Source organism: Desmodus rotundus, chromosome 1 (genome assembly GCF_022682495.2).
Source record: "Desmodus rotundus isolate HL8 chromosome 1, HLdesRot8A.1, whole genome shotgun sequence".
Taxonomy (NCBI): domain Eukaryota; kingdom Metazoa; phylum Chordata; class Mammalia; order Chiroptera; family Phyllostomidae; genus Desmodus; species Desmodus rotundus.
In genome coordinates this window covers 43,261,811-43,279,147 of record NC_071387.1, presented here as the reverse complement: position 1 = coordinate 43,279,147, position 17,337 = coordinate 43,261,811, and the positions used below count along the sequence as shown (strand labels likewise).

Below are 17,337 nucleotides of genomic sequence, written 5' to 3'. Positions count from 1 at the left end.
TTTTGAACTTAGCTCTTTGGTTGTAAGGAGACTGTGAAGTGAGTTCGGATTTGCAGAATTTCTGTTTGAGTGCCTAGTCTGTAGTTTTCTAAGATCGGGCTGGAGGATAGAAAATTGTACCAAGGTGCAGATACCCTTAGACCTATCAATAATCGTGTTTACTTGTTTCTTTAAAAAAAAGATTTTATTTATTTTTATTTTTAGAGATAGGGGAAGGAAAGGAGAAAGAGAGGGAGAGATACATCAATGTGTGGCTGTTTCTCACACGGTTCTCCTACTGAGGACCTGGCTTGCAACCCAGGCATTTGCCCTGACTGGGAATCGAACCAATGACCCTTTGGTTTGCAGGCCGGCACTCAATCCACTGAGCCACACCAGCCAGCGCCGTGTTTATTTCTGATACACATTTATTCCACCTTGAAACCATTCTGGTTAGTGGATACTGGCTCTTGGGAATCATTGAAATGACTGCTGATAAATAACAGATTCCTGACTTAGATCATCTAATATGTGCCTTCTCACTTAAGGTAATAGTTTTTAAAACTAGACTACAAAAAAAAAATTGGTTGGGAGGTATTTGACCTGTAGCTGGTTCAGTGGCTCCAGCAAAACTTACTTAACATATTGAGGAGAGTGAGCTAACAGTTCACTTGACCCTGCCTCCTTTGAAGATACATTTCTCTACTCTCAGAGTTTTACGTTCACGATCCCTGAGGAATTGATTAGAATATGTTACTAATTCTTAATCATGAAATCCATATGTCACCAATTTGCTCTATAATCTGCAAAAAGACCTTTAGTTTTTTGGCTTTTAAAGATTGTTAATGCTAATTTTTGGCTGTGCACTTTCCCCTAATCAACTTTAATTTTTGCAATCCTTGTCCCTGCTTCTCTGTGAATCCATAGCATTTTGCATAGCTGCCTGCTGCTTTCCTGCCTCCTTGACTTTCCTTCCTGTGCCCCGAGTGCTCTTCCTGCCCTTCCTCACCTCGTCAGGTCAGCAGCCCCCCATCCTTCAGAGCCCCCATCCAGCACCCAGGCTCCCTGCTCCAGCTGCCCCGTGTCCTCATCCGTCTGTCTTTTCCTCCCTCTGCTCTCCCATGTCCTCTGTCCCTACTGCTCAAAGCATCCTTCACTTGGCCCTTTGTTTCCTAGTTATTCGTACTTCTAAAAATCCCCTCTGTTATAGTGGAGAAGTCACTTATATCCCCCATGTCCACCGAAGAACTTAACCCAGCACCTTGCAGTGCTGGGAATATGTGTTTATTTGGAGAGGGGGGCATGTGGCCAGCATTTACCCCAATTTCCCATTCCTTCATCTTACCCAGAAACAGAAGGTTGTGGAAACACTTTGGGCCCTAAACAGAATTTTACACAGAAAACTTTTTCATGCACAAGAAAGAAAAATAGGAGCCATAAAGCTAACTTCAAAGGGAGGTGGGACTCTAAAAAGCCTTGAAGTAGAGGTCACCTGAGGGGACAGTAATACACTTGACAGCCTGTCAGCTCTGAGACCAAGAAAGACTGAACCACAGGGGAAGGCCTCAGAGGGAGCATTGGCAGGAGCTGAGGAGCTTTGTCTGACAAAATGATAAGAATGTAATAGGATTAAGAAATAGGGTAGTAGCAAAATCCGCCTCTTCCCTGGCTTAGAAGGCCAGGGGGAGGGAGACCCTCCCTGCCTTACTTTGCTTCTTGCAAGGAAGAGCCAAATTGCTGTCTGCCCAGGTCCCACTGGATGGTGGAAGCAAAGGGCAGCTTTCCCGATGCTCTCCTCGCTCTAGCAGGGAAGGTTGGGCTCTTGCAGGCCAGGATGTCTCCAAAGGTTTCAGTGCCTGTAGAGTGAAATCTCTTCACTCTCAGCAGCCACTGCTATATCTTGGGAACCTCTCTTTCCATAGGAGGATAGCTTGAGGGAAGGGCTTGTGTTGGGCCACTTAAAGGGTGGGATATTTTTCAACACATTTGGGTAGTAATTCATATAGATAACACTTATTGAGCACGTACTGTATGCTAGCCAATATGCTAAATACTTGGAGTATTTGTCTGATGTAGCGCAAACAAAAATGTGTGTTAATATTGGCCCTGTTATAAGAGTGAGGAATTGGAGGATCGTGGCATTTAGGTCACTGGCCTAAGATCACCTGGCCTGTCGAGGGTGGAACAGAGCTGCCAAGTCCACAGCGGTAACGCGACACCCTTCTGCTGCTGACAAGGCTGTGGTGCGGAAGACATTACTCCAGCTTTCCAGGAACTTCTAATCTGTCCATAGAGAAATGGCTGAAATACAAGGCAGGGTGGTGGCTGCCATGTAGGATGAACAAAGTGTGCTGGGGACAACTGAAGCACTTGAAAGATTCCTGTTAAATGATTATTTTTCCCTTAATAAAAGGGGTGGGAGATTGGTTACACCCCTCGTGTGCATGTGTCAGGAGTAGTATGACAGAATGGGAGCCAGAACCTGAAATCTGCAGATGCGGGCTCAGGTCCCCACCGCTTCACTGACTGTGCCCGAGACTGAGTCACTTCAGCTCTCGTCATCTAGAAGAGTATTTAGCTCTTAGGTATGAGTGTGCGATGCTGCGTAACAAATCACAGAACTTAGTTTTTAAAACAATTATCTTATGGGCTCCGTGGGGCAGCCATTCAGACAGGGCCCAGGGCTGATGGCTTCTCTGTTCTGTGATGTGTGGGGCTTCAGCTGGAAGACGCAGAGGCCTGAATGGAGCTGGCAGGTCACTGCCGAGGTGGCCTGGTCGCATGGCTGGGTCTGTTCCACATGGGTGTCATCACAGGGCTGCTCGATCATCCATGGGACATGGCTCCGACTTCCCCCAGAGCAAGTGATTCAAGAGGTTGTGTGGGAAGTGATGATGCCTTTGTCATCTAATTAGAAGTCACCAACAGTTGATTCTGGAATATTCTATTGGTCACATGTACTAGCTCTGATTCACTGAACAAGAGGAACCGCACAGGGTGCATATACTAGGAGGCAAGGGTTGTTAGGAAGCTGGTTACCACAATTAAATAAAATACTACATGAGAAGCCTTTAGCACAGTGCCTGACAGTTGAAAACCCTTGATACATCATCATGGTTTTTATTATTATTCTCTGACTTCCAAATTACAATACATGCTTTTTCCGTTTTATGTGTTCTTTAAACTGCTACTAGTCCAAGCAGGGTGGGATGCAGGCCCCGCGGGCATTCTTCAGAGCGCCCTGGTGACACAGCAGAGGCCAGGGGCCGGTTTCCTCCTCCTCCCTATTTGTGAGCCCTGGGCCCTTCTGCAGAGTGTTTGAGGGCTGCTTGACGAGTGTCCATAGGGTCCTGCCTTCAGCTCGTTAGCCTGGTCCTGGTCCTGTCATTCTATATTCATCACAGGAGAATGGAGATTAAAGAATGGCATGAAGTGTGCCTGAGTGTCTCTTTTAATTAATTTAACAGCTTTGCCCCTGTCTCTCCTCCCCTTGGAGACTGGTATGTGAAACCAGTATGTCTAGCCTTTAGGCTTGGGCAGTATATTTAGGGAAATGTGCTCTCTTACAAGAGTTGGTTGTAGAGATGATGGCTGTATAATTACTCCTCCGTCCTGAACCGCTTGCTCAGGCTTCAAGGGAGGGCCCGGGAATAGAGCTCACTTCTTGTAGCATCAGCCATCCGCATCTACTCGTTGTTGGCGTGGCAGCCAGCACTGAAGATTTAGGAAAGCATGCCTTGTGCTTCCTAAGGAGATCTGTAAAGCAGGAGAGCACTGTGTAAGCACCTATGGAAATTTCCAGGCAAATAACCCCTCCTAAAATTTTTGACATCAGGTGCATACAGTGAGCACCTGCTCCTTGGGCTTTGGGCTGTAATGTTTGCTTGCAGCTTGCTTCTCCCATTGAAACATTCTGAGTAGCTTTTATGACATAGCCAAGCTTGAGCGGCACTATCGGAGATTCCTTGTTGTGCTATGGAGTAGGGGTCAGGCAGCGGGGTTTCTTCAGAATTCCCTGGGTGATTCTGACGTGCAGCCAGGAATCCTGTGTAATCGAGTGCCCAAGTCTGGCAGGTGGTAAATACTCAATAAATGCTAATCAAATAAATAGATGAGTAAACTGGGATAGAAGCAAATCTGTTATAATCTCCATAGTGGAGAAAAATAATGTTCACATCTACCGAACACTTGGTATGTGTCAAGCACTTTGCCAAACTTTTACACGTATTATTATCTTATTGCCGGTGTTTGATGAGCTAGGAACTAGTATCACCTTCATTTTACAGGTCAGGAAATTGAAGTATAGACAAGTTAAGTAATTTGGTCCACGTCACAGCACTTAGCTGGGGAAGATCCTAGTGTTCGAACCCAGTCACTCTGCCTCCAGAGGCTAGACTTCCCACCTGCCCATCCCTGCTTCTCAAACTAGAGGCATCAGAATCATTTGGAGGGATTATTGCCCACTCTTCTTGCATTCCCCCAGCAGAGATCTGGGAATTTGCGTTTTTAGCAAGTTTACAGTTGCTGCTGGGGCTAGGATTTGGGGTCCTGTTGGAGATCTCTCGGTGCTCCCATACATTAAACGTGAGGTTTCTGTGAACACAGCTGGCTTCCATCTTCCCTTTATCAGCTGGGGGAAGAAGGGCTTTTAAATTTATGGGCTATTTTAAAGCATACTTGGTCAATTTATCTTGTTTTTCTTGATCTTATACCTTTTACTTATCGACAACATTTTCTATCTGGGAAGCTAGCAGCTTTAATATGAGAAGATGTTATCACTTTCCTTACAGAGACTGAAAATACCCTTGGTTTATATATTCTTTCAGGATGCTCCACAGACAAAGGATATCTGATAGGAAAGATTGTGAGGATTTGACCAGGTCTTTGGGAACTCTGTAACAGAAATGATTTCAATGGGCCTTTCTGACCCCACTAAAGAAAGTTCAGTTTGACTCTAGAGACGGCAAGGCTCAGTAAGAGGTCCCCTCGAGGGTCTGGGAATGCCGATCAAGCAAATGTAGGGAGTTAAATGTTTTTGAAGTTATTATAAAATACTTAAAACATACAAAACTTTAAAGAATACCACAACTGCTTGCCCATCTACCCCCAAGTGAGGGAACGGACCATTATCTCTCTGTATGGTTGGAGCTGCCTGTGAACCCTATCCTGAAGTGTCCCTTCGTTGTTCCCTGCGGAGTTAGCACAGATGCTGCATTTAAAATGCAGCATGGGAGTTCCTCCTCGTTGGCAGGATGCTTCTCTTTGAGGGAGGAGTTGTTCAATTTAGAATAGATGAACACTTTTTGAAACCATCATACCACACATTCATAGATGGAATTCAACATTTGGGCTGTTGAGGAAAGTCCCAAGAAGATAACCTGGAAATGCAACGTGGATGAAAAAATTTAATAGAAAAGTGCTTTCATTTCTTTGGTCACATAAATATTTTATTGCTTGAAGAAATTGATGTGGCATTGTATGGTATTTCTTGCCTAACTGTTAAGAACTAATAATGATTTTGGAGAAGTTTATAGTAAATAACTTAATTTTTTTCCCATGCTTTCTAAAAACCAAGCTCAATTCAAGAGAAAAAAGTAAGAAGGACTTGGGAAATCTTGCTGTTTGACTTTCAGACTCTAGTAATTAGTGTGATTGATATTCCTAACTCATCATCTTAGCACAGTAGAATTTTTTGTGATGAATATTGGGTGGCCTATTTAATATGCATTATTTAAAGCCAGGCTGTAACAAATGGGCTCCCTTATTGATGCACTTCCTCAGATTTCATAAAAGCTCTCTGGGTGGTTTTTCTGAGGGGAAAATAAAAAAACATTTGTCGATCAGCAGAGTGAAAATTAGCTAAGTTCTGCTATGCATGTGGGGCATATCTGCCAAAAAGTATGAACTAGCTAGTATAGTAATTGCAAAAAATGATTTTAAGCCACATGGGTCTTTCTGGGCCAACTGGATGGCGTTCAGTACTCCAAGAGTTTGAGGTATTGCTGTTTCTCCGGTTGGCACACATTTTCCTAATGATTTATGCTGTCATTTGACTCTAATAAAATCTGGTGGAGTTTGTGGCGTTATTGTCCTGGCAGCTTGGAAATCATCCTTCTAAAACACCCCATTTAGCTGTTTTAATTGAAAATGCAACATGGTGCGAATCTGCAACCATGTGGCACATCTTGCTGCAAGCAGGAGGCCTTCTGAGAAAGGACAGACTCCAGCCAGGCAGCAAATGATTTACTGGTAGGAACTACTGGGGGGTTGAGATGTGGTTTTGGCATGCTAGTATTTGCTTTGAACTAGCTCTGTGTCTTATAGAAAGTTATTTTTGAACTCAACCGTAGCTCATCCGAAAAAATGAGGATTCTGGATTAGACGCTTTCTTAAATTTGTTCCTGCTTGAACAGCCTCTCATTCCACATAGCAAGTGGAACTGGATATATTGAGTTTAGGGAGAGCACATGCTACCCATGGATACCCTCCCACCTCTTGATTTCCAGCTCAGTCCCACCCCTGAGCCCCTGACTGCAGTATACCATGCTCTCATTTCATTACTAACTACTTCAGACTTACTGTGTCGCCTGTGTTGGGGTTCCCCCAGACCACCCCCCAGGTTTAGTGACTCACTAGGAGGACTCAACGTGATTCAGCAATTGGGCATGTGCATGGCTATGTTTTATTTCGTTGAAAGGGTATAATCAGCAAAAAGAAAAGCTACATGAGGCGAAGTGCAGAGGAAACCAGGCTTCAGCTTCCCAGAGACTTGTCTCAGTAGAGCTGCACAGAGAGCACTTAATTCTGGCAGTAATGAATCGTGACAACACGCGTGAAATGTTATCTCAGGGAAGTTCCTCAGGGACTCAGTACTCAGGGTTTTTATTGGGGGATGGTCATAACAGGTATTCAGTGCCTGCCTTGTACCCAAATTCCATCCCCTCAGGAGGTTTTCAGCATAAGCCATCTTGTTTGCATAAACAGTTAAAGCACAGTGAGACATTCTTATGAGGGAATGGTGAGGAGCTCTCCCCGTATTCAGGTTCCCAGATGCCAGCCAAGGGCGTTTAGGGGACCAAACACACGAGTGGCTCCTCCTTCAATAAAACATCGCGTTTGCTGAATGAATACATTAACACAAAGAAAAGTACTCATAAGGGATCATTCTGAGAAAAAAGCAAACTTGGATCTTAGGTATGGTCCATATTGTTTTGCAGCCTGGGAAATCCCAACTGACTCAAAGTTCCTGCGAGATGGATATTGATCCGCGTGGGCATGCATGTATGCATGCGTTCATATTTAGCAGAGGTTTCTTTTTCCCCAGCGTTCACAATGTTCCTGACACCAAAGGTGAAACAGTACCTTCTTTAATGATGAGTGCGGGGAGCCTTTAAGTGGCAGAAGTTTGGTTAATTTTAGTCAGTTTGCCTAATCAGTTGATGGTAATTCACTGACGCTGCCACAGCAGGACCCTGATGGGACCTTGCTGATTGGAACTCAGGATGGTCATAGTGATTTCATTGTGCTGCATGATGGTTGTGATGGAAGTCAGTATATTAGGGATGTTGACCTATAATTAACGAGTCAAAGTGCTTGTAGAAGATGCCAGTAATTAATGGTCCACTTGGAAAAATTACTTCAGATAATACTTACTCTTGCCCGGTACAAATTATTACAACCTTCATGAATTTCCTTGAGCACAATATAACTTATTCCATACCAGTAATTTATCTTCTCGGCTTCACTTTCGAAGAGGACAAATATGTAGGTAGTCTGGCCCTTTGGGCCTGACTCTAACACGATGAAGTGTCTGTTATTTTTGTCAAGATTTTTAGTCACAATTTTTCTTTAATTAGTAACTCATTTTCTATTGGAGAGCAGATAGCATTGACCCTCGAGTTCACTTAATCTGTGGTTGTTTTCTTCACATGTTGATTCAAGTTCTTTTATCAAACAGTTTCTCTGAATTCCTCATTTTACATTTACTTTTCACCCAGTATTGGGGTTAGTTCTAGGGATCAAGGAACATTTTTGACATATTTTCACCCAAAGTAGTGTTCTTTGCAAGTACTCAGTAAAAGTTTGTTGATATAAAGTAAGGAGTCGGTCATGTAGACTTCATCTTTTCCAAATTCACAGAACCGAGTTTGACTCTTCCTAAAAGAGGATGGTGCCTCCAAATATCCTGTGTGAGAATTCAAGGTCTGAACTTATCTGAGACTGAGGCCTCTGGAATGCTGTTTTTCCTTAATTCTAGTTGACAGTGAACTTGGCCAGGAAATTAATGGAGTAAAAGAAATGACTTTTAGCAATCCAGTGATGAGAAGAATCCAAAAGACAAAGATGCCTGGAAGGAGAAAGTAGTAACCATCTTCAGATAGAATGCATATGCACACCAATATGACTTTTCCAGTTTCTCAAATGTAAAACAGACAAACAAACAAAAAACCACGGAAGACCGGCTCAGGCTAGGGGCTGGCGTTCTGGGCCAGCGATGGGTAATCCAGTAGGCAAGTGGTGCACGCTGAAAGGGCTGCCGTGCCCCAGATGATGCCACATTAGAATGAGACATGTAGAATAAAACTGTACATTCCAGAAATAGGATGTAATTACTAAATTGCATGGGTCAGAATCCAAATTGGGTTCATAATGCAGAGGTGCTATTTTTGATGTTAGATGATGTGAATTTAGCAAAACCTGCATTCACTGATTGTTTTTCCTTGATTAAAGGAACCTGATAAGAAACCCAATTTCTTATGCTAAGGGAAAAAAAAGTCAGTTTGATATGATTATTCGAGTATTTGGTAAAGATTTGCAGAATAATCTTCAAGACTACTTGGCAGAAATGTGTCTTTTTTTTTTTTCTTTGAGTTTCCTGGTGAGTTGAATTTTGACTCTTGTAAAAATCTTACTGGTATAGAAGTTCAGATTCAGACATTCTAAATTGGCATGTCTGAAGCAGAGACAAGAAAATTATGCCCAGCTCACATAGGGCTGTGTTCTCCTAATGATCTCTTTTGCATGGTTTCCTGAAACTTAGTTAAAATTAGTGTCTTAAAAACTTGATGTTTGGGTTTGTTACCTAGGGATAGAGAAGCCGTCCTTATCTTTCAGCGAAAGGAAATTCGGCGGGACTCTTAGTAAGAAGTTAAACACAGCAGGTCTGCACAATATTTTAGATCATTCCTGTTGGGCTGAAATGTTCTATATGCCTGTTCTCATCCTTTGTTCATGCCTGTGCCCTGTATCCTAGGCCCTCGGCTTCACACCCAAGAACACTACACAAGCACACAGCGACAAATGCTTTGTAAGTTTTTGTAATTTGTGCTTTGGATCAGGTGGTCTTTCGGAAGATACTGAGAAAAAGCTCATGGACCACTAAATTGGAATGGGCCTAAAAAATAACTTGATTCAATTCCTCAGCTCATGCACAATATCCATCTTGTATATTTTCTGTAACCAGAACTATACTCTACTTAGATAGTCCTTTATTTCCATAACGAACAATTCCATTCAAAAACACTTCTTTGTGCTTTATCAGAAACTTATGCCCCTGTCACTCCACACACCAAGTTGAGGATCACCTCTGGTCCCTATTTCACCAGGTTTCACTGCAGATGTTACAGAAACACTTCAGAAATTTAAAGCAAAGTAGGGAGAACCACATAATGAACACCCGTGTCTCTATCATGAACTTCAGTAATTATCAATTCAAAGCCAATATTCTTTTCATTTATTGACCCCTCCACTCTGATTATATTAAATAGATTCACACCTAATTTTATTCCTGAATATTGTATTAGTTATCTCTATAAGGACCATTTTTTACAATAAAACCATAATATCATCGCTTATAAATAATTAATGACAATTTCTTTATATTATCAAATAATATAAAGTCAGTTTTCAAATATTCCCTATTATCCTATAATTTTTTCTTTGTAACTTGAGTCAAGATCCAAGCAAAGCTCATACATTGTGATTAATTTCTGTGTCACTTAACTTATATTGTGTACATCACCTCCATTTTCCTTTGAAAATTTTTGGTGGAAGAATTGAGGTTATTTAGAACATATAATCTCACCTTTAACTGGAACACAATCAACAAAAGAAAAAAGCAAACAAAATATAACCAGAGCCAGAGACATTGAAATTAAGAACATTGTAACAATAGCCACAGGGGAGTAGGGAGGGGATAGTGGGGAGGGGGGTCTACAGGAGCTACTATAAAGGACACAAGGACAAAATCAAGGGGGATGGTAGAGGTGGAGGAGGGAGGTGGGACTGGCTGGGGTGGGGTGGAGGGAAGGGGAGAAAATGCAGACAATTGTAACTGAATATAAATAAATTTTAAAAAAAGAGAACTTAATGTGGTCTAGATTTTGCTGACTGGATTCTCATGGGGTCATTTAGCATGTTGTGTTTCCAATATTGTCAACGAATTGGTAAGTAGTAAAAGCTAAAGTCTTGATCACATTCAAGTTCAAGTTTATTTTTAAGATCACCAGGGTGAAACCACTTCCTCCCCAGTTGGTGTGTGCCCTTCCATCAGGAGATACAATGTCTGCTTGTCTCTGTCTGTGATATTAGCAGCTACCAGTGTGCAGATCCTATAGTTATTCATTGGGGTTTGCAAAGCAGTGATCTCTTTCTGTGACTCCTTCATTTATTGGCTGGAATACTTTAGTTAGGAGGGACTCTCATCAATTGTTTGGTATAATGAGGTACAGTTCCTGCAGGAAAGGCAAGATTAATGATCAGTTTTTTCATTTATTAGGGGTTCCTTCCCTAGCATTCCACAAAAGCCATTAACAAGGGTTTACTACAAATTCGGTATATATATACCTGATATGCTTGATTTCCTTGAAGTTATAAACCTATTCTTGCTTAAATTGCCCCATCTTTAGTCAGTGAGAGCCCATTCAAATTAGCTCCTAGGTATTTTTGAGATGACTCCAGTATTCCTTTTTTTTTTTTTCCTGGCATGACAGGTCCCCCTATCCTTACCTTACAGATTTCCTTGTTCAGGAATGGAATCCACCATTTCTCCATTAACCCCTTCTTCCTTTTTTTCTTTTTACATTGACATTTAGAAATCACAAGGTAAGTACTGAGATTCTCATCACTGTTGGGTTAGTCTTTAGGCTTTTTTAGTGAACAGAGTTAGAGGGAATATATATATATACACACACATACACACACACATATATATATATATCTTATACCATGAGTTTATACATATATTTGCAATTCAGAGTCCATTCTGCAGAGTTTATTTACCCTCATCGGTTACATATGCATCTGTTCCCGTGCTGAACATCCTGTTCTCAGTGACATGAACAGAATCCCTCATCGGTTATCTCACACTATATACAACACTATCTCAGAATAACAGGACTGCCACCAGCGCTGTGATAACAGGAAGCAATTTAAATTGTATGTGGTTCTTTTTGTCCTTAAACATATCTCCCATACATGTCACATGGTCAAATTACTTGTCTGAAGTTACTTGGGAGTATTTCTCTGTCTACAGACATTTTTAGACAGCTCGCTTGCTGCCCCAGAACCTTCTCAAGATTAACCGTTCTCGGTTCCTTAAAAATAAAAATCTTTGTATTACATATTATGTGGTTTGAAGTCTACTCTACCATCATAGCTGTTTGTTTGTTAACATGTTTCAGTGTATTTCACGTTCTGCACTGTTGCTGGAAGGATGGGAATTTTACAAAGACATGCGTTGCGCTAGCTTATCCAGGCAATAGATGGAGAGGAGCAAAACCACCCGTTTTAACAACGTGATGCCTGGAAATTAATATTCTACTTTGAAGGGATGAAATTAACTCCACTAGGTCTATGCACAATAGTGTATCATTATTTCCCCTAATGTGCCTACTTTAGAAAAGAGTGTGTTAAAGATTTCCATTTTCTATTAGTCTGAAAGATGAAGTAAAACAAGACTAGAAGCATCCACTTTTAGAGGTTTATCCAAGAAAATGAAAGATTAAAGAGATCCGTAATGATCAAACCTGATTTATTCTGGACAAGCAAAAGGGAGTGTGCTGTGAACAAATCATTTAAACAGTTGTACACACTAATGAGCATTGAATTGGGTCTATCCTCCCAGGACTTAAGAACTTGGAGTTACCATAGACTGTTCAATAAAAGCATTAATTCAATGTGTAACAGCAGAGAAAAGGAGGGAAAGCAACAAGAAATGTAATCCCTACAGGAAAAAGTAAATTGGTAGTAATTTTATTCAGTCAGCAACATTTATGGAACTCCCCCTGTGTCCCGCATGATTCAACATGCTGCAGAGACAAGTATGAGAAGGCTGCATACTCTGCTCCCTAGCCAGGTCTTAGGCCCCTGGGAAATAGTTAATTTTCTGTAATATCAAACAGTGTAATTCAGGCATGCACTAAAGTACTGTGAGACCCCTGCAAGTATATTTTTGATACTAAATTATATTCTTTGGTTTGAGGACCTGGACCTCAAATTTCTGATGTGGAAATTAAGTGATATTGGAATTAAGTGATGACACACGACAGGATTTCTTTGCAGGCAAATGAATAATTTCCACACCGTTATTCCAAAGTCTGTTTGCCATGGAGCACTACTTCTTAGGATTGTTAGTAGGCATCTCCAAAGTTGAGTGCTTTGGGACATTGGTTTGAACAGACTTTAAAAAGGTTTCTTTAATGCAGTACTTCTATAGCCTTTATTACCCTATTATGCTTTGCTAATTGATGGAAGGGACATGCAAATGTAAACAAATAGTTGTTCCCTTAATTTATTTGTCCAGTATATTTTTTATGAACTGTTGTTTCAGTTGAGATTGTGTTGAGTTATAGGAGATCAGAAAATCCAAACCAGGGGAAGGAAAAAAAGATAGTAGGAGAGGGGAGGTAATTTATTGGCTCATGTAAGTCCAGACTCGCAAGTCTCACTGGATCCAGAAAGTAAAGCAGTTCTTTAAAAACCCGATTTGTTCTGCCACCCAGTGTAGCTCTGATCTCTCTCATTATTGGTTTCGTTCCGGAACAAGCTTTCAGCTCACGGTTGCCAGATAGCAATCAGTAGTCCCTAGTTCAAATCTTAATAGAAATACCGATCCCCTGCTTTAGTGTTCCGAGAAAGATCCTTGGGGTCACATTCCTTTTTTCTATCACTTTGGCCCTCCTTCCCTGGTCTGTTCTTGTTTACTGACCACGGAGCCTTGGGCGATACCTTTGGGACACAGTGATTTAGAAGGACGGTAGCGAGCGCGAGTCCACAGAGAAATCCGAGGCTCAGGGAAGGGGAAGTCGCGCCATCTCAAGAGAAATCTTGGCTCATGGAAGGGTATCATTGTCCTGTGTGTCCCTGGGCAGAGTAAAGGCAGCTGTTGATAAAAAGCCATCACCAGACAACTTTAAAGAAGCTGCAGCCAGCGTGCCACCTCAGCGAGGGCAGAGTCAGAAGGACAGTGGGTGGTCTGCAGGGCACGGCTCCCACGTGGCTCCCGGGGCTGCCAGATACCTACTGTCTCTCCCTGAGTCATTCTCAAGTCTGTCATTATGGCATGAACTCTGTGCCTTTTGGGGCCTAACCCTTTGATCATTTTTTAAAATGTGCCTGTAATGTTTTCCACCCAGTGTTTGGTTTTGATGCATTTGAAATCTACAGCCAAGTTGATAGAATAGGAGGAACACATATATTTCATTCATCGAGCTTTTCCAAAAGTTGATATTCTTTATCTGTTTATACACACACACAGACATACATACCTCCTTTTTTCTCCCTGGATTTTGAAGTAAGTTGCAAACATTGTAAAAACAAACCCCTAAATATTTCAGGATGCCTCTCCTAAGAGTATTTTTCTATATAACCAAAACACCATGTTTACTACTAAGAAAGTTTAATAGTGATCTTATCCAATTTACTGTGTATGTTCAAATTTTCCCAATTGTCACAAAAATGTTTGTATGAATCTATCCCTTTTGACCCAGAGCCCAGCATCATACACTGCCATCATTTGTTCCGCCGTGCTGTCTCCTTTAGTCTGGAAGGGTTTCCCTACTTTTCCTGGGGCAGGGGGGTGGGAGGGAGTGATCGTTTATGTTGGTGATTTCAATGTGTCCAGGCCGGTGGTTTGTAGAATAGCTCGCACTTTGGATTTGTTTGATGGTTCTTCAGGACTATTGGAGTGATTGAACATTTTTGGTACAAAAACTACCCAGGTGAGATTATATACCCTTTCCAGTGCTTCATGTCAGGAAGTATAATGTTAGAAGTCCTAATTTTGGAGATGTGTTAAATTTATTTTCTTGGTTGGTTGAGGTTTCTGCTAGATTTCTCCTTTGTAAAGCTACATTTTATCTTTCTAATTAATAAGAAATTTGAAAAGTAGTATTTTGAGACCTGGGAACCTGTTATTCCCTGTCAACTTCTCCCCAAGAATTTCACCTCTATTGATGATTCCTGCCTGAGTTAATCATTAGATCAGGTTGCAAGATGATTTTCTAATTTGTAATCCCTTGTTCACTACTCTTTCTTTTAAATAGTATGAGCTCATGGATTCTTTTCAAATGTAATGCCGCGTTACTGACATTATTCCTTTTTAGTTCTTAAATTGTCTCAAGTTCGATGAGTGGGCAGCCTTTCACGTTGACTCCGGTGCTTTCGAGAGGGCTCCACGCAGTTTTAGCACTTTCTCCTTTATGGCACAACAAATGTTCACCCGGTGCTGTCTCTGCCTCACACCTAGAAATAGCCATTTCTCCAAGCCTGCGGTTTCTTGTATTAAGGAATGACATTTACATGGCAAGGCCTTGGTGGCAAAGGGTCTCCTTGGTTCTAGGTAGTTTGTCAGTGGACAGAGCCCAGCATACCTACCTGGAGTTCGTAGTGGCACCGCCCCTTCCAATCCAGTAATAGCACAGGTTCTTTCTCTTCTAGCCTATTTCATATTTGATCGCGGTTCTCATCAGTATCAGTAAATTTACTATCATATATACAAAAAGTATTGGCACTACTACATCAATATCACTACCGCCAACAGACTTACTGATGTAAAAGTCAAGATTTCTTTCTCTTCTTAGAATATCTCTCATTGAGGTGATACAGTCAGAATACTTGAATCAAAAGTTACTTGAATAAATACTTTTTTTCTCTATGATTGTTACAGAATAGACCTGGTCGGGGGGGTGCGAATGATATACTATTGCCCAAAGGACCCACCCTTGTGCTCTGGGGGTCCCCCACCCCATACTAGGCTTGCCTTGCCTGCTGCCAGGGAAAGACGTCTCTCAATGCCAGAGATTGGTGAAAAGGAAAGGGATTATTTATTTAAAGAGTTATACAAATTTAAGAGTAATAACTTAATGTCTTCATTGAGATCCCAAAGTCCTTTAGAATACCCATAAATGCACAGTCCTTCCCCCTCTGCCCAGTCTTGGGTACCATATCTCAGAAAAAGATATAGAAGTCCATGGTTCTTCTCTGCCCAAGCCACTTGGTCCCAAAAAGACACCGCATGGCTGCAGAGCCTGGGTTTAAATCCCAGCACCAATCTTCCTCTGCGGCACCATTTTCGACTCCTCCCACAATTGGCCACAGCTGCCAGCATTCCCGTATTTTTCCAGCTTTACTGGGCCACCATAGTAAGTCCTGGCAGGTGTGGCCCTGTGGTGTGGAGCCAGTCATCTCCAAGCTCTTCTCAATGGCCCTGCTCCATGTGTCCCATCCCCCAGCTCAGACTTGTGGGGATGAGGACATCCTATATGTATGTGTTTTTCTAACATTTCCTGGACACCAAGTTCTGGACCCATTACAACTCCCTATTTGCACCGCCCCCCTTGGCTGCACCCTGTTGCATGATTATGTCATCAGTTTGATACACAGGTTAACAGTTAATTTGTTTCTGTTCTGTCCAATTTTAGAGCTTCCTCCCCCATCTTTATATATTTAATTTTATTAATTTACTGAATTTTATTTTGGAGTATGTAAAACATGTGGTTCAAAGTAAAATTCATAGAACTCTATAAATGCATTTTTTTCTTTTTTCTTTTACTGCTTAATATACCCCAGAAATCACTCCATAGTAGTTCACGGAGAGCTTTATTCTCTTTATTGCAGCTGTGTTGTGGGAGAGTTACTGTAATTTATTTAGACATAGATGAATGTGCAGTCAGGTTCTTTCCAATATTTTATTTTCACAAATAGCTCCATACTGAATAACCTGGTGCACGTATTTTTGTGTGGCATTGGGGGTGTACTTTCGGAGTAAATTTCTAGCTGTGGAATTGCTCAGTTAAAAGGTAGAAGCAACTGTAATTTTATTAGATCATGCCTAACCCCCTGAGCAGGAGTGAGAACAGTTCATACCCCCATCCAGCATGTTTGGGAGGACCTGCTCCCCTCCCCTGCCTTGTTGTCCATTGTTGAATGCCGGCTAGTTTGGTAGGTGAGAAATGGTATTCTGTGCGTTTTCGCATAGTCCATGGCTGGATACTTGATGGACAGGCCTTGTCATATACTTACTTTTTCTACCCTTCTTTCCACCTTTACATTTTTTTTTTTACTATTCTCCGCTAGGATTCCTAAACAGGGCTTGCGTGTGCAGTATTCTGAGTTCTTAATTATGTAAAATATTTTCTACAGTTTTGATACTTGAAGGGTACCTTGGTTGATTTTTCTTAACGTGTCAGTGAATTCTTTAAATATTTATTTATTTATTTAAGTCTAGAGGCTCAGGAGATTTTTTTTTCTTTAAGGTGTACAGCAGGCGCTTGAATAAGGCCATTTTGTTCCGCACTGTTTCATTATAACATTGATGTGATTCCATGGGAACTTAACTCTTGCTTATGTCAATTAGCCTATGATAAAACTGGTTTCATTGTACGTCCTTTCACTTAACATCACAGAACCTAACGACAGTGTTAAGTGAGCACTTCCTATACTGTTAAGAATTGTCAGTTTTATACATATTGGAACTTCTTTGCCTATTTTCTTAATGAGTTAGTTGCTCTGGGAACATTTTGACCTTTGGTTTTGGGGTTGTTGTTTTTTTGTTGTTCTTCTCATATATTTATGCCTTTCCTCAATGCTTCTGATTATCCTTCAGTTGAATCAATTCTCTCCTGGACACCTTGTAATTTAGCTTTTATTTTTATTTTAATTTGGTCTTTGATTTATTTTCAGGGTTTAGTCAACTCTAGTTTCATGTCATTCTGGGTTTTTTTTTTCTGTCCAGGTGTTTTTAATTTTTTATTTGAGTTATATGTTTATATTTACATAGTCTATTTGAGCGCATTTCATTTAGGTTTAGGTGTTGTGATACAGTTTTGTTCTGCAGATTTTTTAGCAGAAACTCTATAA

General features: G+C 41.2%; 1 protein-coding gene across 5 annotated transcripts in view; it reads left to right on the top strand.

The window, feature by feature from the left end:
• PCSK5 (proprotein convertase subtilisin/kexin type 5) overlaps positions 1-17,337 on the top strand; it is a 421,805-nt gene that overhangs the window by 85,368 nt on the left and 319,100 nt on the right. The gene's annotated exons all lie outside the window — the stretch shown is intronic.